General features: G+C 38.1%; 1 long non-coding RNA gene across 2 annotated transcripts in view; it reads left to right on the forward strand.

The window, feature by feature from the left end:
• LOC134484759 (uncharacterized) overlaps positions 1-24,829 on the forward strand; it is a 44,279-nt gene extending 19,450 nt beyond the window's left edge. For both annotated transcript variants that reach the window (XR_010062513.1, XR_010062512.1), the window contains exon 4: positions 22,019-24,829. This is a non-coding gene — a long non-coding RNA (uncharacterized LOC134484759). The remainder of the gene's footprint in view (positions 1-22,018) is intronic.
• Positions 24,830-25,049: the final 220 nt, after the last annotated feature.

A 25,049-nucleotide genomic window follows, 5' to 3' on the forward strand; every position in this document is an offset into this window, starting at 1 on the left:
ATGGGAAAACAGTGAGGTAGATAACACAGAACAGATATCAAATGGGACTAGAGAACCTAATTCTATAGTCCATGTTGGCCTTCGCTTTACTGATATCTGGTAATTTTGGGATAAAATAAGGACTTGGGAGTTTATCATTTCAAGTAGCTACACAATATTTACACTGTTATACTCATTCTATAACTGGGCCAACTTTCTTGCCAAAATCTTTGCAGAAAATGGAATTGGAAAACAATTTTTGAGTACACATTCAGCAATATATATTAAGTCCCATATCGATAAATGTACATTAAGAAAGTGAAATACAATATTCATTCAATTGAAGGTCAGTAGGGAAAATACTGGCCTTTGGGAAATAGAGAAAACCTACAAAATTGTACTGTATTTCAAAGATTGTACCTGGGAATAAAGTTAATATCCAGAAGAATCTCCTCCACTCCATGTTACAAAATCTTTTCTACCCATTCCAAGCCCTTGACTAACTTTTTCCATTCAGAGCATGTATCCACTAATAAAGCAAAGAGAAGTGTCTAGCTTTAGAGAGATGGAGTACATAAAGATTTCCACTGAATCTCAGGAGACATAACAGGAAAGGGCACCCTCAAATCTGATCAATGTAAGGAAAGCTGTTTAGCAGGTAGGCCATGGCAGTTCTCAGAGACATCATCATTAGGCCCTGCCTGAAAAATCTCTTGTAACCTGGAGAGCTTTATCTTCTTTTTTGATGTCTCTAGTGTTGTCAAGTCTGCATCTGCCTCTCAGGTATTCCTTCAGTACCACTAGGGTTTAGTAATTGGCATCTAATTCAAAGTAAACAGCCATCTGGGAGTTAGAACAAAGAGGATGAAGAGATCAGAAATGGGGAGAAGAAAGCTGCCCTTCTGTCTTGGTCAAAAAAAAAAAAGGAAGAAATATGTGTGCTTGGGAAAGCCCAGTGATGCCTCGGTAGGTTTTGAGTAGTATTGCTTAACAGATAGCATCGATCTGAGCGTCCCACATATGGGAATCAGGAACTGGGGTCCTCTCAGAAGCATCCGGACTTCTCTGTTCTTATGGTTCCTGGAATTCAGAGAGTTTATATCATTCATATCTTTATTGCAAAAGCCAAGTGATGGGAAGGGCACTGTTGTTTTCCTGAGAGCAAATGACCTTTATTCTTTTTCACAAGAAGAAAAAGGACCTACAGAAGAAAGAAAGGAAAAGTATTGTGTCTCTTGCTCAGAGTAAACTCCTCCATGCTCCTGTTTCTTATATTTTGCCTTAAGAAAGAATCATGATAACACATCTACAGCCTTCAAGTCTGGCCATGGGAACACAGTAAGGTAGATCGTGTGGTACCGATATCAAATATGACTAGAGAACAGAAATGTATAGTCCATGTGGACGTTTGCTTTATTGATGTCTGGTACTCTTTGGATAAAATAAGGATTTGGGACTTTATCATTTAAAATAGGTACACAGTATTTGCACTGATATACTCACTCTATAGCTGGGCCCACGTCATTGCCAAAATCATTGCAGAAAATGGCATAGTAAAACAGGATTTTTGAGTACACATTCAGGAATATTTATAAAGTCCCCTATCAAGGAATGTACAAATGATAAGTGAAATACAATATTCAATCACCTAAAGGTCTGTAGGGAATATACTGGGCTATACAAGGCAGAGAAAACTAGAAAATTGAACAGTGTATCACAGGAATGGACCTGGAATTAAGTCCTCCTCTCCAAGTTCCCAGATCATTTCTACCCATACCAGGACCCTGACTAACTTTCTACATTCAGAGCATGTAACCACTATGGAAGAAAAGAGAAGTCTCTAGCTTTATAGAGATGGAGTAATAAAGTTTTCCCCTGTGTCACAGGAGACATACCTGGAAACGGCACTCTCGAAACTGCTCAATGTAAAGAAAGCTGTTTAGAGGTAGGCCATGGAAATTCTCAGTTATATCATCATTAGGCCATCCATGAAAAAATCTCTTGTATCCTGGACATCCCTAGTTTCTCCTGTAATATCATGTTGTCATGTCTGCAATGCCTCTCGTATATTCCTTCAGTACCTATAGGATTTAGTAATTGGCCTCTAGTTCAGAGCAAACAGCATTTTGGGAGTGAGAACAAAGAGGATGAAAAGCTCAGAGATGGGGAGAAAGAATATGGCCTTCTGTCTTGGTATAAGAAAAAGGAAGAAACATTTTGACCCTGGGAAATCTCACTGAGTCTTTGGTAGGAGTTGAGTAGGTACGTTGAAGAGATACAACTGATCTGATCCTTCCACACATGGGTTCAGGAGCTTAGAACCTGTCAAAACTAACTGGACGTCCCTGCTTCTAGTGATTCCTTGAGCTCAGAGAGTTTATATCATTAATATATTTATCACAAAAGCCAGGTGTTGAGTAGGGCACTGTCCTTTTCCTTAGAGCTCATGCCTTTTATTTTTTTGCCCAAAAGAAAAGGGTCCTAAAGAAGAATTGAAAGAAAATTATTGTGTCCTCAGCTCAGAGTAAACTCCTTAATTATTGGATTACCTATGGTGCAGTTTGTGTCTGATACTGGTATTTGGGAGTTAGACATGTTTATAGTACATCATATCAGTCTTTTCACTAGGATTACTCTGACTGTCATTGCCTGATTGTGACCCTTTAAATTTCTCATTCAATATGTATGATTAGAAGGCAGTTTTCTTATCTTTAACTTATTTAATATTTATTATTTTTAGCAAGATTTTTTTTTTGCTTTTTTAATTTGATTTTCCATATTTACATTTCAAATATGTTTGCCTTTCCCAGTTTCCTGTCCATAAGATCCCTAACCAGTCCCCCTACCCGTCTTGTATAATCCCTCTTATTGCTCTTTGAAATTCCCTTGAATTGGTAATAAAACCTAGTTTAGACCAAGGGCATCTCCTTCCATTGGTGCAAATCAAAACCATTCTCCACTACATATGAAGTGGGAGCCATAGTTCTATCCATGTACAATCTTTCAATATTTGTATACAACCAGAAAACTCTGGTTCGATGGCATGGTTTTCCTTATAGGATTAAAAGGTCCTTCAGCTGTTGTAACCCTTCACAAAATCTACCAACAACAAATGGGTTTTCAGTTTACTGGTTTGCCACTAACATTCATTTCTGTATTTGACATGCTCTAACTATGTCTCTCAGGAAAGACCTATATTTGTTTCTTCTAATCATGCAATTCTAAGATTCATCCATCTTATCTATTTTGGTGGCTAATATATCTATCTATATCTATATCTATATCCATATCTATAATCTGTATATCTATATATCTATATATCCATATATATATAAAACTATATATCTACATATCTATATCTGTATATCTGTTTATCTATATATCTATATATCTACATATCATCTATATATACAAATATATATCTATATCATCTATATACACACATTTATATGTATATACACACACACATATATATATATGTACATATATATATATATATATATGTAAATTATAGCTACGAAGTTAGATGGAATTTTAACATGGATTCTGGGATACAAGATCAAGAAAGTAGAATCCACAAATGACAGTTCTATATAGACTCTCTCCTGTTCTTATGAACCTAATGAAGCTGAGGTTTCACTGGACCACACTCTATTCCTCATCCTGCACATCCTCCTGAATCTTATGTTTGGCCTGAAGAAAGGATCAGGGTAAAACATCAAAAACCTTCAAGTCTTGTCATGGGAACATAGTAAGGTAGATAATGCAGAACTGATATCAAATGGGACAAGGGAACCAAATTCTATAGTCCATGCTTTCCTTTGCTTTAATGATGTCTGGAAATTTTTGGATAAAATAAGTGTTTGGGAGTTTATCATTTGAAGAAGGTACACAGTATTTACACTCTTATACTCACTCTCTAGCTCTGCCCCCTTTGTTGACAAAGTCATTGCCAATATTGAATTGGAAAACAGAATTTTTGAGTACACATTCAGGAATATGTATAACGTCCCCTCTCAAGGAATGTAGACAAAATAGTTAATACAATATTTATTCAATTGAAGGTCTGTAGGGAAAATACTTGCTTTGGAGATACAGAGAAAACCTAGGAAATTGAAGTGTATGTCACAGGAATGGACCTGGGAATAAAATTATTATCCAGAAGAATCTCCTCCACTCCATGTTCCTAGATCTTTTCTTCCCATGCCAAGCCCCTAACTAACTTTCTCCATTCAGAGAATGTAACCCCTAATGAAACAATAGAAGTACTTAGCATTGGAGAGATGTAGTATGTAAAGGTTTCCACTGTGTCACAGGAGACAGTCATGGAAAAGACACCCTCGAAATTGGTCAATGTAAGGAAAGCTGTTTAAAAGGTAGGCCATGGAAGTTCTCACTGACATCATCATTGGGTCCTGCCTTAAATATTCTTGTATCCTGGAGAGCCCTAACTGGTTCTGTGATGTTTCTAGCATTGTCCTGACAGCAACTGTCTCTCGGATATTCCTTCAGTACCTCTAGGGTTTACTAATTGGCCTCTAATTTAGAGTAAACAGCCATTTGGGAGGGAGAAGAAAGAGGGTAAAGAGAATAGAGATGGGGAGAAGGAAGCTGGCCTTATGTCTTTGCATAAAAGAAAAGAAAAACTATGTGGTTCTTGTGAAAACACTCTGGGAAGATGGCTTTAGTTCTTTTGTTCTATGGGTTAACCAAGCTCATGGAGAAGTTGCTGAACATCCTAAAGACCTTTGGGCAGATGATAAATATTCTAGATACCCCTTTTTAGATTTTGATGGTCCTGGGGATGCTATTGCTGATGGTAAATTTTTCCCAGGAAGAGTCATAGAACCAGATTGATTTTTTTGATGCTTTAGAGGACATGGAATTTTTCTGATATACTTGGGCTAATAGCACAAGGTCTAAATGATTTTTTTTCGATGTGGACTTTCCATCATACCTTTGGAAATATAAAAAGTGTTATTGTATTTTGGAGTATAATTTTCACAATGACAAATTACTTTGAGGATGGAGAACACTTTCTGGAACCCTAGAGAGGGGTGAAGAAATTCCCTGAAACCCTAGGGCAGATTGGTGTACATGCCTTTTTGGTAGAAGGCGGAGGTACTTGAGCATCCTGGGACAATATGGTATATCCAGCATGCCCTTGTAAGGATTGGCAGATTTTCACAATTCCTTCATCATTTTTGGAAAATTTCAAGACCCTTTGGACAGATGGAGAACGTGTGGGACTCACGTGAGGAATATTCTAGCTTTTGGTGTCTCTTTGGCAGCAGAAGATGGCAAAGGATCCCTTTTGGCAGAAGGGGTAATGTTGAAACTGTTCCTTAGAGGAGAAATTTCTCAAGAGTCCATCAGAAGGTTCAAATCTTAACCCTTTGTTTCTAGAAACTGGATGCCTGTGGTCCAATTTGGTAGAGGGAGAATGTTGAGTATTTCTCCCCAGAGTGGACATGTGAAATAAATCTACTTGGGTAGATGGAGATAGTTGTAAAGCATGTTTTTCAGATGCAGTAGATCCTAAGACATCCTTCTCAGATGAGGAAGGTCTTAATGTACTGTGTATATGTTTAGAAATGCTGACTGTGATATCAGAATGGGGGGTAGGTATTAGAACTACCTCAGAAGATGTGACCTCTCCTAGAGCATCATGGACATATGTGAGAGGGCTGAGAGCCTCATGATCAGATATGGATGTTTCTAGATATTTTTGTGTAATTGAGGAAGTTCCAAAAACATATTTCTTCTGCTGGAGAAGTGGAAATAGAGTTCTGTGTAGAAGTGGCAGGTTCCAAAGCCTGACTGGTAGGCAAAACAGGGTCCAAGACCCCTTCAGAATATAAGGTAAAATCCAAAGTCTTTGATGTACTTTGCAGATGTTTTGGGCCCGATTTTGGGTATAAAAAAGGACTGGCAACCATTTGTTCATATTTGGAAGAGTGCGTAGCATCTTCTGTATTTGGGGAAGATGGCCTGATCTTGAGGAGATAAGGAAGTTCAAATAGTCCCCCGTGAAACCTGCAGAGGTCATATGCATTCTTTTGCACAAATGGAAAACAAGGAATCAATTTCCTCAGATATCAAGGATGCTACAGCCACTAGTGTTTGCATTTCATGTTCCACCACTCCTGGTTCACATACAGTTGGATCCATAATGTTCTCTACAGATGGAATATGTCCAAGAAAATCTTTTGTATATGTGTCACATCAACCAGCCGTTTCTAAGATGTGGCTGTGGGTAGAATTCCTTTAGTAGATGTTTCTTGTCCCACCGTCTCTTAATGAGATAGAGTACTACTCAGAGAATCCTGCTTAGTTTTGGAAAATTCTAGCTTCTCTGATGTACATGTGAAAATTTTGGAGCCTCTCCTTTTGGACAGTATGACCTAGAGTCCCCTGTGGAGAAAGGGGATATTTACTCTTCTCCATACATTGTGTAAATATGGAGTCTGAGGTAATGTCTGTCTTTTTCTCTGAGCTGTGTTCCCTGTAGTGCAAAATGCTGGGTCCTCATTCCATATCCAGTTTGCTAATTTGTGTCTTTTTAGGGGGCAATTGTGTTCTTTGATGTTTAGAGATATTTAGGAATAGTGATGGTTGCTTTCTGTTTTTTCATAATTTGAAGTTAGTTTATGTTTGTGTGCTTCTCTTCTCTGTTTTGTTGAGAAAAGTTTAATTTCTTTCTTTATCTATGGTTTTACTTGCCACAATGTGTTGGACTTTGCCATTGATTATCCTTTGTAGGACTGGATATGTGGAACGATACTGTGTAAATTTGGTTTTGTCATGGAATATCGTGAAACCCGTTAAGCTCCTCTGCTTCTCCAGCCCTTCCCTCAGCTCTCCAGTGGAACTCACTGAGCTCCATCCAATGTTTGGCCGTGCATCTGTGCAGCTGTTTCAGTCGGCTGCTCCATTGTGCCTTCCAGAGGAAAATAATGCTACCCTCCTGTCTGCAAACACAAGAAAAGACCATTAATAATGTCAGGGTTTGCCGTCTGCCCATAGGATAAGTCTCACATCCGGCCACTTATCCTTTGACCATTCCCTCATTTCCTCTTCCATCTCTGTCCCTGTGTTTCTTATAGAGGGGGCAATTTCTGGGTCAAAATTTTGGGGGTGGTTTGTGTCCTTAACCTTCCACCATAGGTCCTCCGTGGCTACGGAAAGTGAACATTTCAGTATCTGTATCCCCATTGCTACGAGTCTCAGCTAAAGTCACCCTCATCGATGCCAGGGTAGCCTCACCCATCCCAGATTGCAGGCAAATCATAGAGATAGCACCAACCCTGGACAGTCACTGATTTCAGTTTATTCTCTTGGCTCTCTGTCCCTTTTGCACGCCTCTCCCAAGAAATGATTCTCAAACCCCATATCCCTTCCCATCCCCTCAGCCACCCAATCCTTTCCTTCCATCTGCCTCCTCTCATTATTTTATTCCTCCTTCTGAGTGAAATCAAAGCATTTTTCTTGGATCTTTCTTCATGTTTAGCCTCTTTGGTTCTGTAGATCGCAGCGTGTGAATTCTGTACTTTATGGCTAATACCGTCTTTTAATCACTTAAATTTAATCATGTACATGTTATTTTGGGTCTCAGTTACCTCATTCAGAACAATACTTTCCCATTCCATCTACTTGACCGCATCTTCACAATGTCCTTATTTTTCATAGCTGCGTAGTATTCCATAGTGTAAATGAACCACATATTCTGTAGCCATTCTTTCATTGAGGGGCATCTCGGTTATTTCTATTTTCTACTCATTATGAAGAATGAAGCTAGGAACATGATGGAGCACGTGTCTTTGCGGTATGGCAGATGTCTTTTCAGACATAAGGCCAGGAGTAGTACAGCTAGGTCTATAGGAAGAATATTCCTCGTTCTTTCAGAATCCACTGAATAGATATGCAATGTCATTATTCAGTTTTGATCTTCCCCGGCAAACGGTATTTGTATCCTTATATTTATCAGCTTCCTCAAAGGAGGATGCCTCTAACTAGACCTCTATCATGTATTAAGGAGATCGCATATGAACCTTCTGTCTATTTTAATTGTTCAGTAAATGCTAGAGCCTATGACAGGGAGCCAGAGAGGAAATTTGATAATGGAGGGTGGAGGATGGGGTTAGGTAGAGAGTCAGAATAGGGTAAGAGAGGTATAGTATTATTACTATATAATAATTTAATATACTAACATAATATATAAATATTAATTATATTGAATCATGATATTAATATTTAATAATTTAATATATTAATGTACTATATCTTTATTTATTATTTATTATAATAATATAATTCAATATATTAATATACTAGAGTAATATTTATTATATATTAGCATAACTTTGATATATAACAATTTAAAATGTTAATATAGTATATTAATATTACTTATATTATTATAATGTTAGTATATAATAATTTAATATATTAATTTATTATATAATATTATATATATGTATATACACACACACACATAAATATACTGCATGCTATGCAACATCCACAAAGTTAACTCCAAGTGAGCTCGCATGTTAATGGGAAATCCTGAGGGTAGAATATTTTTTTTCAGTTTTGTTTGCTTATATGGTGGATCACTTTGATGGGTTTTCCTAGATTGATCCACTCCCGCAACCTCAAGAGGAAGCCTACATGATGGCACTGAATGGCGGTTTTGATATGCCCTTGGATATTATTTTGGAACATTTTACCTAGTAATTTTTCCACCAATGTTCGTAAGGGAAATTCGTCTGAAATTCTTCTTTTGTTGAGTCGTTTGTGATTTAGGTGTCAGGGTGACAGTGGTGACATGGAATCAGTTTGGCTATTTTCCTCCTGTTTCTGTTTTTGGAGTAGGTTGAGAATTCTTTGAAAATCTGGTAGGAGTCTGTACTCAATCTGGCCCTGGGGCTGTTTCAGTGGGTAAACTTAATTACTGTTTGTGTCTCTTTAGTTGTTATAGAGCTATTTACATAGTTTATCCTACCAGAATTTACCAGTGATCAGTGTAATCAGTCTACACAATCATTCACTTTGTTCAGAGCTTCTAATTTTTGAGACAGCAGGTAATTGAAGTGAGACCTAAAGATTCTGTGACTTTCATCAGTGTCCATTGATACGGCTCCCTGGTTCAATTCTGTTTTTGTTATTTGGATGATTTCTCTCAACCTATTAGATTATCTGTCTGTGTGTTTGTCTGTCAGGTTGATGTTCCAAGGAACCAACTTTGGGTTTTTTTTTTTTTTGATCTTTGTATTCTCTTTGTTTCTGATGGATCACTTTCACCCCGAGTCTGATCATTTCTTGCTGTCTCCTCCTTTAATATGTATTTGCTTCTTTTTATTTTAGAGATTTAGGGTGTGCTGTGAAGTTGCTAGTGTGTGGTCTCTCCGGTTTCTTTATGAAAGTGCCCAGTGCTGAATATGCAAGTTCCTCTTAGCACTACTTTCCTTATGTCCCTTAAGTTTGAAGAAGCTGTGCCTTCATTTTCATTAAATTCTAGGAACCCTTTTTGTTTTTCATGTCTTCTCGGAACTGGTTGTTTTTCAGTTGCGAGCTATTTAATTTCAATGAGTTCATACACTTTTTCTTATTGTTGAAGTCCAGTTTTAATCCGTGGTGATCTGAAAAGATCCAATGGTTAGCACAGTCTTTCTGTATCTGTTCTGGCTTGTTTAGAGTGGGAGAACATGGTCAGTTTATGATAAGGTTCCATGAGGTACTGAAAAGAAAGAGTGTACTTTTGTGTTCGAGTAAACTATTCTGTAGATATCATTGAGGTCAATCTAATTGAACCCCGTATTAGTTACATCATTTATATTTTTTTAGTTTCTGTCTCAATGGCCTGTCCTTGGTGAGAGTGGGACATTGATGTTCCCCACTATTAATATTTGAGGTTCAATGTGATATTTAAGCTTCAGGAATATTTCTCTCACCAATGTTGCTGCTTTTGTCTTTGACACATAGACATCCAGAACTGAGATGACATTTTGGTGGATTTTTCTTCTGAAGCATAAGAATTGTCCTTCCCCATCTCTTTTGATTACTTTTGGTTGAAAGTCTGATTTGCCGGATGTTAGAATGGCTACACCATCTTGTTTCTTGTGTCCATTTGCTTGGAAAACTTTGCCGATTCCTTAGTCTGAGGTTGTGTCTATCTCGGTTGCTAGATTGTGTTACTTGAGTGCAAAAGAAGGATGGATCCTGTTTTTAAATCCACTGTATTAGCCTGTGTCCTTTTACTGCTGAGTAGAGGCCATTAATGCTTAAAGGTATTAATGAGAAGTGATATTTAGTTCATGCTATTTTGATGTTACAGGAGCAGTGATTTTTCTTTGCTTGCATGTTTTTTGGTTTTTGTTTTTTCGATTGGGATGTTTGAGTGTTTTTGTGAGTATTAGATCTGTTCTGTAGGGTGCATGATTTTTTTGTTTGCATGTTTTTGTTTTTGTTTTTTTTGGAGAGCTGTAAGAGTATGCGTGAGAATATGAGATCCCTTCTGTTGGTTATGCTATGTAATTATTAATATCTAGTGGGAGGCAGGGACGGTTCAATTTCTTAAAATTCATCAATATAATCTACTATATAATGAGACTGAAAGAAAAAAATCACATAATAATCTCATTAGGTGATGAAAAAGCTTGCAAAAATATTCCAACCCCCCCTTCATGTTAAAAGCATCAGAGTGATCAGTGATACCAGTCCTATGCAGAAACAAAATAGAAGCAATGGACAGCAAGCCAGCACGCAACATCAACCTAAATGGAAAGAAACATAAAGAAATTCCATTAAAGTTAAGGACAATGTAAGGATGCCCACACTTCCTACTCAGTATAGTATTTGAAATTCTATCCAGGTTAAAAGCATGGTTCAAATTTTGTTCTGAAATGGAGTATGGCCAAGGCCTGTGAAGGAGGAATGGCGCACAGCTTTAGAACTCCTGCAGTATGGCCCACTCTTCCCCCCAGTCCCGTTGGACCTTGGAGAGTCAGGAACCCAACGAGGACTTCATGCAGAGTGTCACTCGGTTTTTGCACTAATATCTCTCTTAATCTAAGAAGTGCATGAAAATCCTCATGGAGCTTCACACCACTCAGAGGGCAGCACCATTGGTATTTGCAATAACAGTGGTCAAGATCTTTTAGGATTTGCCTCTGGGGCAGATCAGTGCTTCCATCATTGCCCGAGGAAATGTAGAATGGTCAGCGACGACCGCCAACCTTAAAACACATTTGGAAAAGTAAATTGCTTGTGAAGCTGACTAAGATGTTGTCCCTACTGACTCTGAGGTAATAAAAAATTTATGTAACAGTTTGAGGTTTGGAAAGGCTGGGACGTTTTAAGGTCAGGGATCAAGAACAATGGCGGCACAGGCTAATGGTGTGACTGTCACAAAGGCTGAACTGTTGATGACTGATTTCTGTCCCAGGTTTAGCCTCAGTTCCTGATAGGTTTTAATAAGGATTGCCAATCACAGATGTGCATTCTGATCATTTAAAGCAGATATGACATTTTTATACAGATATTTAGATTTCTGTTTTTTTAAAGATTCTTGAGTACTGTTAAAGATAAATAATACAATATTTAAACATTTCTCTGTAAATTGAAATTGATTACTTATGATGTTACGTTGGCCTTGGGAGGAATTTGATTTCTTTAGGTGTACTATGTAATATTTGTTCTAATACAGTATTGGGTATCATTTTTTCAGCACTATGCAAGAAAATAAAACTAGAACATGATCACATTTGTGTAATATAATATTCAATAAATTAATGGCCTATACGGAAAATACTGCCTGTCGGGAAAAAGAGAAAACCTAGAAAATTGAACTGTATGTCACAGGAATGAACCTCGGAATAAAAATATTATCTAGAAAAATCTCCTATACTTTATTTTCCTAAATCATTTCTACCCATGCCAAGCCCCTGACCAACTTTCTCCATTCAGAGTAAGTAACCACTATTGAAGACAAGAGAAGTCTCTAGATTTAGAGAGATATAGTATGTAAAGGTTTCCACTGTGTCACAAAAGACTCACCTGGAAAAGGCACTCTCAAAATTGGTCAATGAAAGCAAAGCTGTTCAGCAGGTAGGATATGGAGGTTCTCAGTGACACCATCATTAGTCCCTCCCTGAAAAATCTCTTGTAACCTTGAGAGCTCTAGCTCCTTCTGTGAGGTCATAAGTGTTGTTGTGACAGCACTTGCTTCTTAGATATTCCTTCAGTACCTCTAGGGCTTACTAATTGGCCTTTAATTCAGAGTGAACAGCCATTTTTGAGGGAGAAAAGGAGGATGAAGAGATCAGAGGTGGAAAGAAGGAAGATGCCCTTCTGTCTTGGTGTTAAAAAAGGAAGAAATACGTGGTCCATTGGAGAGCTAAATTAGTCCTGGGTAGGTTTTTAGTGGGTTCCCTGAAGAGACAGCCTTGATCTGAGTCTTCCACATATGGGAATCAGGAGATGGGAGCCTCTCAGAAGCATCTGGACTTCCCTGTTCTTATGGTTCCTGGAAGTCAGAGTGTTTATATCATTCATTTCTTTATTCCACAAGCCAATATTGGGAAGGGCACAGTTGTTTCCTGAGAGCTCATGACTTTTATTCTTTTTGTCATGAAGATAAAGGTCCTGAGGAAGAAGGGATGAACAAGTATTGTATTTTCAGCTCAGAGTAAACTCCTTCAGGCTTTGGATCCCTATAGTGCTGTTTGTGTCTGACACTGATATCTGGGATAGAGAAGTTCTTCTAGTTGAGATTTCATCATCTCAGTCTTTCAGTAGTATGACTCTAACTACCATTTCCTTACAGTGACCCTTTACATTTCTGAGTCAATAGGTGAGATATGCTAGCAGTTTCTTTTCTTTTATTTCTTCCATTTTTTTCATTTTTTAGCAAATTTTATTGCTTATTTAATTGGATATTTCTATATTAACATTTCAAATGTTATTTTCTTTCACAGTTTCCTGTCAATAAGACCCCTAACTGGTCCCACTACCCTTCTTCTATAACCTCCCTTACTGCACCTTGACATTCTTTGAACTGGGAGTCAAACCTGGGAAGGACAAAGTTCTTCTCCTTCCATTGGTGCACAATAGGGCCATCCTCTGTAACATATGATATTGGAGCCATAGTTCTGTCCATGCACAGAATATTGGATTAGTACCAGAAATCTCTGTTTCTTTGGAATTGCTTTTAGTATGGAGTTGAAAGCCACTTCAATTTTTTTGGAGCGATGTCCTTGCTGTCCTCCAATGTTTATGTTATTATTATGGTTAGAATTAAGTATGACTATTTTCATGGAAAATCCCCACCCAGCTGCAGAATACTAATACACATCTGGTGGTCAAGAAAAATAATAATATTTCAAAGTTGTCCTGCTGACTAATAATATGACATACCTGTGACATTTCTGATATTATGTCAACATCAGCTGACTCCCTGACCACACCAATACTGTATCTTTGGCCTGAGTAAATGTTTCTTACTTCTCCCCTCCCTCTGTTACCCCTGTTATGGTATAAATTCATCCTTGGATAAAAATAAAATTTTTGCCTTGATCAGACTCCTATCTTAACGTCCTTCTTTGCGACCCTTGTCCCCAATTCTATTCCTGGCACCCTCAGACCTCTCACTTACAAATGGCTACCAATGTGCAGCTCTTTGAAGATGTTCTTGAGGAGAACGTCTATCACTGTGAATAGGCTGGTCTGTCTTTTTGTTTGTGGAAGCCTTCGTTCCCCCTTGGAGCTTTTGCTCCCACCCCCGTCCCATCCCAGAGCTTTTGCTGAGTGAGGGAACAAGCATTCTACAGTCATCTTTTGTGACATGTCTCAGGGAGTCACTCAGGACACAAATAGGGTTAAAATTTAAAAAAAAAATCTTAGATTTTGTAAAAATATTTGTCCATAGTTCCCCCAGGAGGGAACAACTGATTCAAAAGATAGTACAGAGTTAGTGATTGTTTAATGGATGGGATAACCCTTTTACTGAAGTCTACCCCCTGTAATGAATAAAAGTTGTGTGGTTTATGGGTACAAGGTTGGCTCTCCTTGTATGGATGAGCAACCTCACATATGTGGATTTAAAACCTTATACCCTCATGCTACTGCAGTGGTCACTTTGTCAATCTGTGCTCCGTGCTTGTGCTCCAGAAGTGGTCCACTATGAGGTCTTACAACATTTTGGTCCATCACAGGGAACTCTGTTCCCTCCAGACCACAATTGGCGAAGAGATCAGAGGTAAGCACAAGCAAATCTGTGTTTTGTGTTCTGTGTTACTTTCTGTTTTGTCTCTGTGTCATGTCTGGTTTTTGTTTCATGTTGACTTGTGTTGTCTGCCTCTGATGGCTGAAGTGTTTGAGTCACCACTGGAGAGGATTGAGAGTCCACTTGGTAGTCGCTATTGGTCCTGTTAGGGGCTTACAGCTGTGACAGGACGACTTGCTAGTTTTCACAGGCCATAGGCCCTAGAGGGTGCTCTAGGAGGAGAAAGGAATCTAGAGGACCCTCTAGAAACCCATTGCAATGCCCTTGAAGCCCTCCATTGTGTAGATGTCATTATTATTGTTAGAATTAACAATCGGTTCATGTTAACCTAGTTAACAATTAACTAGGTTCATGAAAAATCCCCAGCCAGCTGAAGAAGACTAATACAAATCTGGTGGTCAAGAAAAATAATAATATGATAATGTTGTCCTGCTGATTAATAATACGACAAACCTGTGAACTTTCTGACGTCCTTTCAACATCAGTTCCATAACCAAATGAATCCTGTGTTCTTGCCCTGCGTAAATGTTTCCTACTTCCCCCTCCCTCTGTAACCCCTGTGATGTTATAAATTCAGCCTTGGAGAAAAATAAAATAGATGCCTTTTTCAGGCTCTTATCTTGGCATCCTTCTTGCGTTCTTTGTCCCACATTCTCTTCCAGGTACCTTCAGAACCCTCACTTACACAGCATTTGTAATCCTTTCTCAAAATCTCAACAGATCAGTTGTCAGTAAACTAGTTTGCCACTAGCATTAACTTCTGTATTTGATAAGTTTAGCTGTGTCTCCCAGGAAAGATCTATATCCGGTACCTGGAAGCATGTACTTCATTCATCAATCATATCTAGTTTTGGTGATATATATATATATATATATATATATATATATATATATAGTGTCTCCTACAGCAATGAGGTTAAGTAGAATTTTAGCATGGATTCTGAGCAAGTAGTTCAAGAATGTAGAATCCACAAATGACAATGCCAAATAAACTCCATCCTGTTCTTATGAACATATTGAAGTTGAGGTTTAACTGTACCTCAAGTCATTCCTCTCCCTGCCCATCCAAATGAATCTTATGTTTTGTCTGAAGAAAGAACCATGATAAAATATCCAAAAACCTCAAGTCTGGCCCTGGGAAAACCAAAGGTAGATTTATAGAACTTATATCTATTGGGACTACAGATCTGCTTTCTAAAGTCCATGTTGTCCTTTGCTTTACAGATGTCTCATAATTTTTGGATTAAATATGCATTTAGAGTTCATTATTTGAAGTAGGCACACAATATTTTCACTGTTCTGTTCACTCTATAGCTCTACCCCCTTTGTTGCAAATATCTGGGAGTAAGAGGTGCTTCTAATTGAGACTTCACCATCTCACTATTTCCAATATTATTTCTCTGACTACCATTCCCTGACATTGACACATTAGATTTCTCAGTCAACAGCTGTGTTTAGCTGGCAGTTTTCTTTTCATTTATTTCTTATATTTTTTTTATTTTTTTTACAAATTTTATTTGTTTTTTTAATGTATATTTCAATATTCACCTTTATAATATTATTTCCTTTAAGAGTTTCCTCCCATAAGATCACTAACTGGTCCCTCTCCACTTCTTCTATAACTCCCTTACTGTCCCTTCTAATTCTCTTTAACTGTGAATCAAACCAAGGGAGGATCAGTGGTTCTTCTTCCATTGGTGCCCAACAAGGCCGTTTTCTGCTACATATGCAGTTGGAGACATAGGTCTGTTCACGTTTAGTCTTTCAATATTAGTCTCATACCAGAAAACTTTGATTCATTAGCAATGTTGTTCTTATGGTGTTGAAAGTCCCCTCAGCTCTTGTTAGCCTTTCTCAAAATCTACCAACAAGAGGTCCATTTTCAGTTCACAGATTTACCAATAGCATACACTTTTGCATTTGACATGCTCTAGCTGTGTCTCTCACAACATAGCTATATCAGTTTTCTGGCAGAATGCACTTCTTAGCTTCATCAATTATAATTGGTGACAGATATATATACATATATACATATATATATACATATATATATATATATATATATATATATATATATATATATATATATATATACACACACACACACACACTTTTGGTGCCTACAGCTTTTTGGTGGAATGTTAACATGGATTCTGTGCAACTAGGTCAAGAATGTAGAGTTTACAATGACAATGTTAAATAGACTCTCTCCTGTACTTGAAGTTCAGGTTTCACTGTTCCTCAAGCTTTCTTAACCCTGCCAATCCTCCTGTTTCTTATATTTGGCTTTAAGAAAGAATCACGGTAAAATATCTAAAACCTTCAAGTCTGGCCATGGGAACACAGGAAGGTAGATAGTGTGGTAAAGATATCAAATGTGACTAGAGGTCGGAATTTATAGTCAATATGGTCCTTTGTTTTATTGATGTCTGGTAATTTTTGGATAAAATAAGGATTTGTGTGTTGATCATTAGAATTATGTACGAATATTTCCACTGCTATATTGACTCAATAGCCAGGCCAAGTTTGTTGCCGAATTCATTGCAAAAAAAAAAAAGGGAATTGGAAAAATGAAATTTTGAGTACACATGCAGGAATATATATAATGTCCCCTGTCAATGAATGTACAATCAGATAATGCAAAACAATGTTCACTCAATTAAAGGTCTGTAGGGAAAATACTGGCACATGGAAAACTGAGGAAACCTAGGGAATAGAACTGAATGTCACAGGATTGGACCGGGGAATAAAATTATTCACCAGAAGAATCTCCTTCACTCCTTGTTCCTATTACTTTTCTAACCTTGCCAAGCCCCTGACGAACTTCTCCATTCAGAGCATGTAACCACTAATGAAGCAGAGAGAAGTCCCTAGCTTAGAGAGATGTAGCATGTAAAGGTTTCCACTATGTCACAGGAAACACTCCAGGAAAGGGCATCTCCAAATCTGGTCAATGTAAGGAAATCTGTTCAGCAGGTAGGCCATGGCAGTTCTCAGTAACATCATCATTAGGCCCTCCCTGAAAAATCTCTTGTAACCTGGAGAGCCCTAGCTTCTTCTGTGATGTCACAAGTGCTATTGTGACTGCAAATGCCTCTCAGATATTCCTTCAATACCTCTACGGTTTACTAATTGGCCTCAAATTCAGAGTAAACAGCCATTTGAGAAGGAGAACAAAGAGAATGAAGAGATAAGAGATGGGCAAAGGAAGCTGGCCTTCTGTCTTGTATAAAGAAAGGAAGGAAGATGTGGTTTATGGGATAGCTCAGTGAGACATGGGTAGGCATTGAGTGGGATAACTGAAGAGAAAGCCTTTATCTGACCCTTCCACATATGGGAATATGGAGCAGGGAGCCTCTCAGAAGCATCTGGACTTCCCTTGTTGTTATTTTTCTTGAAAGTCAGATAGTTTATATCATTAATTTCCATATCCCAAAAGCCAAGTGTTGGAAAGGGCAAAGTTGTTTTTCTGAGAGCTCATGGCCTTTGTCCTTTTGGGCCAGGAGGAAAAGTTCCTTAGGAAGAAGGGAAAGACAAGAATTGTGTCCTGAGCTCAGAGTAAACTCTTTCATGCTTTGGATTCCTATAGTGCAGTTTGTGTCTGTCACTGATATCTGGAAGAGACAAGTGCTTCTACCTGAGATTTCATCATCTCAGTCTTTCCACTAGTATTACTCTACCATTCCCTGACAACGACACTTTAGATTTCTGAATGAATAGTTCTAATTAGCTGGCAGATTCTCTTCTTTTATTTCTTTCATTTTTTATCATTTTTTAACAAATTATATTGCTCTTTTAATTGGATATTTATATATTTACATTTAAAATATTATTTCTTTTCCCTATTTCTTGCCCATAAGATCCCTAATCGGTCCCACTCTCCTTCTTCTATAGGCTCACTTACTGCGCCTTCACATTCCCGTTAACTGGGATCAAAACTAGGGAGGACCAAGGGCCTCTCTTTCCATTGGGACCCAAACAGGTCATCCTCTGCTACAGATGCAATTGAGTCCGAGGTCTACCCATGTATAGTCTTTGAATATTGGTTTAGTATATATATATATATATATATATATATATATATATATATATATATATAATTTGTTGGTTCCTACAGCTGTGACATCATGTGGAATTTTAATTTGGATTCTGAGCAACTAGGTCAAGAATGTAGAATCCACAAATGACAATGTCAAATAGACTCCCTCCTGTTCTTTTGAACCTATGGAAGATGAGGTTTCACTGGTCCTCTAGCGGTTCTTCTCCCTGCTCATCCTCCATTATCTTATGTTTGGCCTTAACAAAGAATCATGGTAAAACATCCAACCCTCAAGTCCTGCACAGGAATACATTAAGGTTGCTATTGTAGTACTGATATCAAATGGGAATAGAGAACTGAATTCTATAGTCCATGTGATCCTTTGCAGTATTGATGTCTAGTAATCTTTGGATAAATTAAGGATTTGGGAGTTTATCATTTGAAGTAGGTACACAATGTTTACACTGTTATACTCACTCTAGAGCTGGGCCCACTTTGTTGCCAAAACCATTGCAGAAAATGGAATTGGAGAACTGAATTTTTGAGTACACATTGAGGAATATTTATAAAGTCCCCAATCAAGGATTGTACAATAAAAAAGTGAAATACATATTCATTCAATTAAAGGTCTGTATGCAAAATAATGGCCTTTGGGAAACAGAGAAAACCTAGAAATTTGAACTGTATGTCACAGTAATAAAACTGGGAATAAAAATATTATCTGGAAGAATCTCCTCCACTCCATGTTCCTAAATCATTTCTACCCATGCCAAGCCCCTGACTAACATTCTCCATTCAGAGCATGTAACCACTAATAAAGCACAGAGAAGTCTCTAGCTTTAGGGAGATTTAGTAAATGAAAGTTTCCACTGTGTACCAGGAGTCACTCCTGGAAAGGGCACCCTTGAATCTGGTCAGGAAATTGTTCAGCAGGTAGGCCATGGCAGCTTTCAGTGACATCAGCATTAGTCCCTCCCTAAATAATCTCTTGTATCCTGCCTCTCAGATAGTCTTTCCTTACGTCTAGGATTTGTATAGTGGCCTCTACTTCAGAGTAAACAGCCTTTGGGAAGGAGAACAAAGATGATGAAGAGATCAGAGATGGGGAAAAGGAGCCTGGCCTTCTGTCTTGTTATTAAAAAAAGGAAGAAATACGTGGCCCATGGGAAAGCTCAGTGAGTCCTATGTAGGAGTTGAGTGGAATCGCTGAAGAGATAGCCTAGACCTGAGCCTTCCACATATGGGAATAAAGAGATTGTAGCCTCTCAGAAGCATCTTGACATCCCTGGTTTTTATGGTTCCTGGAAGTCAGAGAGTTTATATTATTACTTTCTTTATTCCAAAAGACAGGTTTTTATCTTGGCACATTTGTTTTCCTGACAGCTCATGGCTTTTACTCTTTTTGCCCAGAAGAAAAACCTCCTAAGGAAGAAGAGACAGACAAGTATCGTGTCCTCAGCTCAGAGTAAACTCCTCCGTGCTTTGGATACCTATTGTGCAGTTTGTGTCTGACACTGATATCTGGGAGAGAGAAGTGCTTCTAATTCAGACTTCATCATCTCAATATTTCGACTAGTATTACTCTGACTGCCATTCCCTGACAGTGACCCTTTTGATTTCTGAGTCCATAGATGTGATTAGCTGGAAGTTCTCTTTTCTTTTATTTCTTTCATTTTTTTTATATTTTAACAAAATACATTGCTTTTTTATTTGGATATTTCTATATTTACATTTCAAATGTTATTTCCTTTCCCACTTTTCTGTCCATAAGATCCCTAACTGGTCTGCCTTACTGTCCCTTGAACTAACAGTCAAACCTAGAGAGGACTAAGGGCTTCTCATTCCAATAGTGCCCAAAAAGGCCATCCTCTGCAACATAAGCATTTGGAACCATAGGTTTGTCCACGAATAGTCTTTGATTATTGTTTTAGATCCAGAACATACTGGTTCATTGACATTGTTGTTCTTATGTGGTTGAACTCAGCATCAGCTCTTATAATTCTTTCTCAAAATCTACATAACTCTGGTGTCAGAAAAGTAATAAGACTGTAGTGTTCCTTCTATTTCTAGTTTGTTGAATAGTTAGGAGAATATTGGTATTAGGTGTTCTATGAAGGTCTGAGAGAATTCTGTACTAAACCTTCCTCATCCTGGGATCTCTTGGTTAGGAGACATTTAATGACTGCTTCTACTACTCTACAAGTAAAGGTAGTATTTAGATGGTTTATCTGATCGTGATTCAAGATACTTTGGTATCTTGTATCTGTCTAGAAAATTATCCATTTGATCCTTGCTTTCCTGTTTTGTTAAGTATATGCTTTTATAGTAGGATCTGATAATTTTTTGAGCTTCCTCATTTTCTACGGTTATATCTCTATTTCACTTCTGATTGTGTTATTTTTATTTTGAATACAAAGGATTTACCTATCTTCTGGATTTTTCAAAGAACCAGCTCCTGGTTTTGTTGATTCTCTACATAATACCTTTTGTTTCTACTTGGTTGATTTCAGTACGGAGTTTGATTATTTCCTGCTGTCTAGTACTCTTGGTGTATTTGGATTTTTATTGGTTCTGAGATTTCAGGTGTTCGGACAAACTGCGAGTGTATCATAGCTCCTGTTTCTTTGTGGAGGCTCTCAGAGCTATGAGTTTTCCCCTTAGCATTGCTTTTTTGTGTTCCCAATTTATGCATTCATTTTCATTAAATTCTAGAAAGTCTTTAATTTTTTTCTTTATTTCTTCCTTGAACAAGTTCTCATCAAGTAAATCATTCTTATGCTACCATGTATATGTGGGACTTTGGTTGTTCTTGTTGTTATTGAAGACCATTCTTAGTGATTTCATAGTTTGCATGGAATTAATTCAATCTTCTTGCATCTTTTGAGGCCTTTTTTGTGATGGATCATATTATCAATTTGTAGAAGGTACCATGTAGGACTGAGAAGAAAGTGTCAGGAGCCATATCAGGACAAGCTCATAACTAACAGGTGATCATCCTCAGATGGACAGCCTTGGATTATTTTATAATCCACAACTGGTTTGCCCTTATTAAGCAAGGTTGTAAGAGATTCATTTTTGGAAAGTTTCCTGCTATTGAAATGCTATTCGTGTTATTATTATTAGACATATATAGCAATCATTGAGTAAGAGCACACCCCTTTGGAGCAGATCTCTGCAGGCCTACGAAGTTGCACTGTCCCGTAGTGATGCTATTCATACAAATAGATTAATTCTTTAGTCTTAATAATGATGCTACAATAATTCCTAAAATTATATGAATGGTTATTAAGCTCTTATATAGTGGAACTCCTACAAGTCTCTTTCTAATAGTCAGAATTCCAGTGACAACTCCAGTCTCCCAGGTGTCACCAGTTAATTATTCTGAGACAGTAAACAGACTTTCTCCAACTCAGAACACAATTCAAGAAGTTGCAAAAACAGTTATCAAGTGTCATAAACTATTTGTTACAGGTGCAAGGACAGGGGATAAGATATTGACTGTGTTTATCTGTAAATAACTTCACTAACAACTATGGTTTTAGACATTCAGTGAACCTGTAGAGCTGACACTGGTGATGAATGTTTAGCCAGATAATTACTCCTGATGGATATCCATGTAAACATTCTCGGTTGTAAACTTGTATTTCTATTTATGCTTTGATCTTTCATATGTACTTGTGGAGAACAATTTAACACCTGATCATGTATTCTGAAAGATTTTTAGGTGCTGAGGACAAAGAGAAGACACACAGAAGGACTGAGACAGAGGGTCTGAACTGGAAGGACAGAGACAGATGGACAGAGCAGGAGAGGGGATGACCTGAAAAGACCAGTTTGAGATAAGGAGAACAAAGGTAAGTAGAACTAAGACAAAAGGATCTGGGCTGAGAAGTAATGTAGAGAGGAATAACTTATGTAACATAAGAGAGCAATCTAGAGAATGCAGGTGAAAAGAGGACAAAAGAAGAAGCTGGAAAGAATAGAAGGTGCAGGCAGGTTTCTCCTTATCTTGGGACAGAAAAGGACATTTCTTAATAGCAATGCAAATTAGTCTTGTTAAAAGGAACAGGCCTTTTCTTTTACAAACTTGGGTTTAAATCACTTAGCATTAAAAGGGTAGAAGCGATTTCTTTCTCTCTGTAATAAAGATTGGAGTTCATCTTTCTGTACTGGTCCTTGGTCTTTTGCACCATATGCATATGTAAGTATTGATGTCTGTGTAAGTATGCAATTATGAGAATGTATGCATGTGTGTGTGTGAGTGTGTGTGTGTGTGTGTGTTTGTGTAAGAATGTAATTGTGACTCTGCTCCCAGACCCCGTGAGAGAGAGACCCAACCGCCTGGTCAGGTGGGCACTCCTGAGGCTGCAGAGCTGAAGAGACCACCAACACTGCCCACCCCTGCCCACATCCCTGGCCCAAGAGGAAATTGTATAAGGCCTCTGGGCTCCCGTGAGGGAGGGCCCAGGAGCGGCAGGACCCCTGCCTGAGACACCGCCAGAACCTGAAGGAAACAGACTGGATAAACAGTTCTCTTCACCCGAAACCTGTGGGAGGGAGAGCTAAACGTTCAGATAGGCAGACAAGCCTGGGAAACCAGAATAGACTGCTCTCTGCACATACATCTCGGAAGCAAGAGGTAAAAACAAAAGGCCATCTGGAACCCTGATGCACTGAAGCTCCCGGAAAGGGTGGCGTAGATCTTCCTGGTTGCTGCCGTCACAGAGAGCCCGTGGGCAGCACCCTGTGAGTGAACTTGAGCCTCAGGACCACAGGTAAGACAAACTTTTCTGCTGCAAGTGACCTGCCTGGTGAACTCAAGACACAGGCCCACATGAACAGCTGTAGACATGTACAGAGGAAAAACTACATGCCCAAAAGCAGAACACTCTGTCACCATAACTGACTGAAAGAGAGGAAAACAGGTCTACAGCACTCCTGACACACAGGCTTATAGGACAGTCTAGCCACTGTCAGAAATAGCAGAACAAAGTAACACTAGAGATAATCTGATGCCGAGAGGCAAGCACAAGAACCCAAGCAACAGAAACAAAGACTACATGGCATGATCGGAGTCCAATTCTCCCACCAAAAGAAAAACATGGAAAATCCAAACACACCAGAAAAGCAAGATCTAGTTTCAAAATCATATTTGATCATGATGCTGGAAGACTTCAAGAAAGACGTAAAGAACTCCCTTAGAGAAACACAGGAAAACATTAATAAACAAGTAGAAGCCTACAGAAAGGAATCACAAAAATCCCTGAAAGAATTCCAGGAAAACATAAATAAACAAGTAGATGCCCATAGAGAGGATACAAAAATTCCTGAAAGAGTTCCAGGAAAGCACAATCAAACAGTTGAAGGAATTAAAAATGGAAATAGAAGCAATCAAGGAAGAACACATGGAAAAAAACCCTGGATATAGAAAACAAAAAGAAGAGACAAGGAGCTGTAGATACAACCTTCACCAACAGAATACAAGAGATGGAAGAGAGAATCTCAGGAGCAGAAGATTCCATATAAATCATTGACTCAACTGTCAAAGATAAGGTAAAGCAGAAAAAGCTACTGGTCCAAAACATACAGGAAATCCAGGACTCAATGAGAAGACCAAACCTAAGGATAATAGGTATAGAAGAGAGTGAAGACTCCCAGCTCAAAGGACCAGTAAATATCTTCAAAAAATCATAGAAGAAAACTTCCCTAACCTAAAAAAAGAGATATGCATAGACATACAAAAAGCCTACAGAACTCCAAATAGATTGGACCAGAAAAGAAACACCTCCTGTCACATAATTGTCAAAACACCAAACGCACAAAATAAAGAAATAATATTAAAAGCAGTAAGGGAAAAAAGTCAAGTAACATATAAAGGCAGACCTATCAGAATCACACCAGACTTCTTGCCAGAAACTATGAAGGCCAGAAGATCCTGGACTGATGTCATACAGACCCTAAGAGAACACAAATGCCAGCCCAGGTTACTGTATACTGCAAAACTCTCAATTATCATAGATGGAGAAACCAAGATATTCCATGACAAAACCAAATTTACACAATATCTTTCTACAAATCCAGCAGTACAAAGGATATTAAATGGTAAAGCCCAACATAAGGGGGCAAGCTATACGCTAGAAGAAGCAAGAAACTAATCGTCTTGGCAACAAAACAAAGAGAATGAAAGCACACAAACATAACCTCACATCCAAAAATGAATATAAAGGGAAGCAATAATCACTATTCCTTAATATCTCTCAACATCAATGGCCTCAACTCCCCAATAAAAAGAAATAGATTAACAAACTGGATACGCAACGAGGACCCTGCATTCTGCTGCCTACAGGAAACACACCTCAGAGACAAAGACAGACATTACCTCAGAGTGAAAGGCTGGAAAACAACTTTCCAAGAAAATGGTCAGAAGAAGCAAGCTGGAGTAGCCATTCTAATATCAAATATAATCAATTTTCAACTAAAAGTCATGAAATAAGATAAGGAAGGACATCATATTCATCAACAGGAATATCCACCAAGATGAACTCTCAATCCTAAATATCTATGCCCCAAATATAAGGGCACCTACATACGTAAAAGAAACCTTACTAAAGCTCAAAACACACATTGCACCTCACACAATAATAGTGGGAGATTTCAACACCCCACTCTCATCAATGGACAGATCATGGAAACAGAAATTAAACAGTGATGTCGACAGACTAAGAGAAGTCATGAGTCAAATGGACT

The sequence above is a fragment of the Rattus norvegicus genome (genome assembly GCF_036323735.1).
Source record: "Rattus norvegicus strain BN/NHsdMcwi chromosome Y unlocalized genomic scaffold, GRCr8 chrY_unlocalized_5, whole genome shotgun sequence".
NCBI classification, from domain to species: Eukaryota; Metazoa; Chordata; class Mammalia; order Rodentia; family Muridae; genus Rattus; species Rattus norvegicus.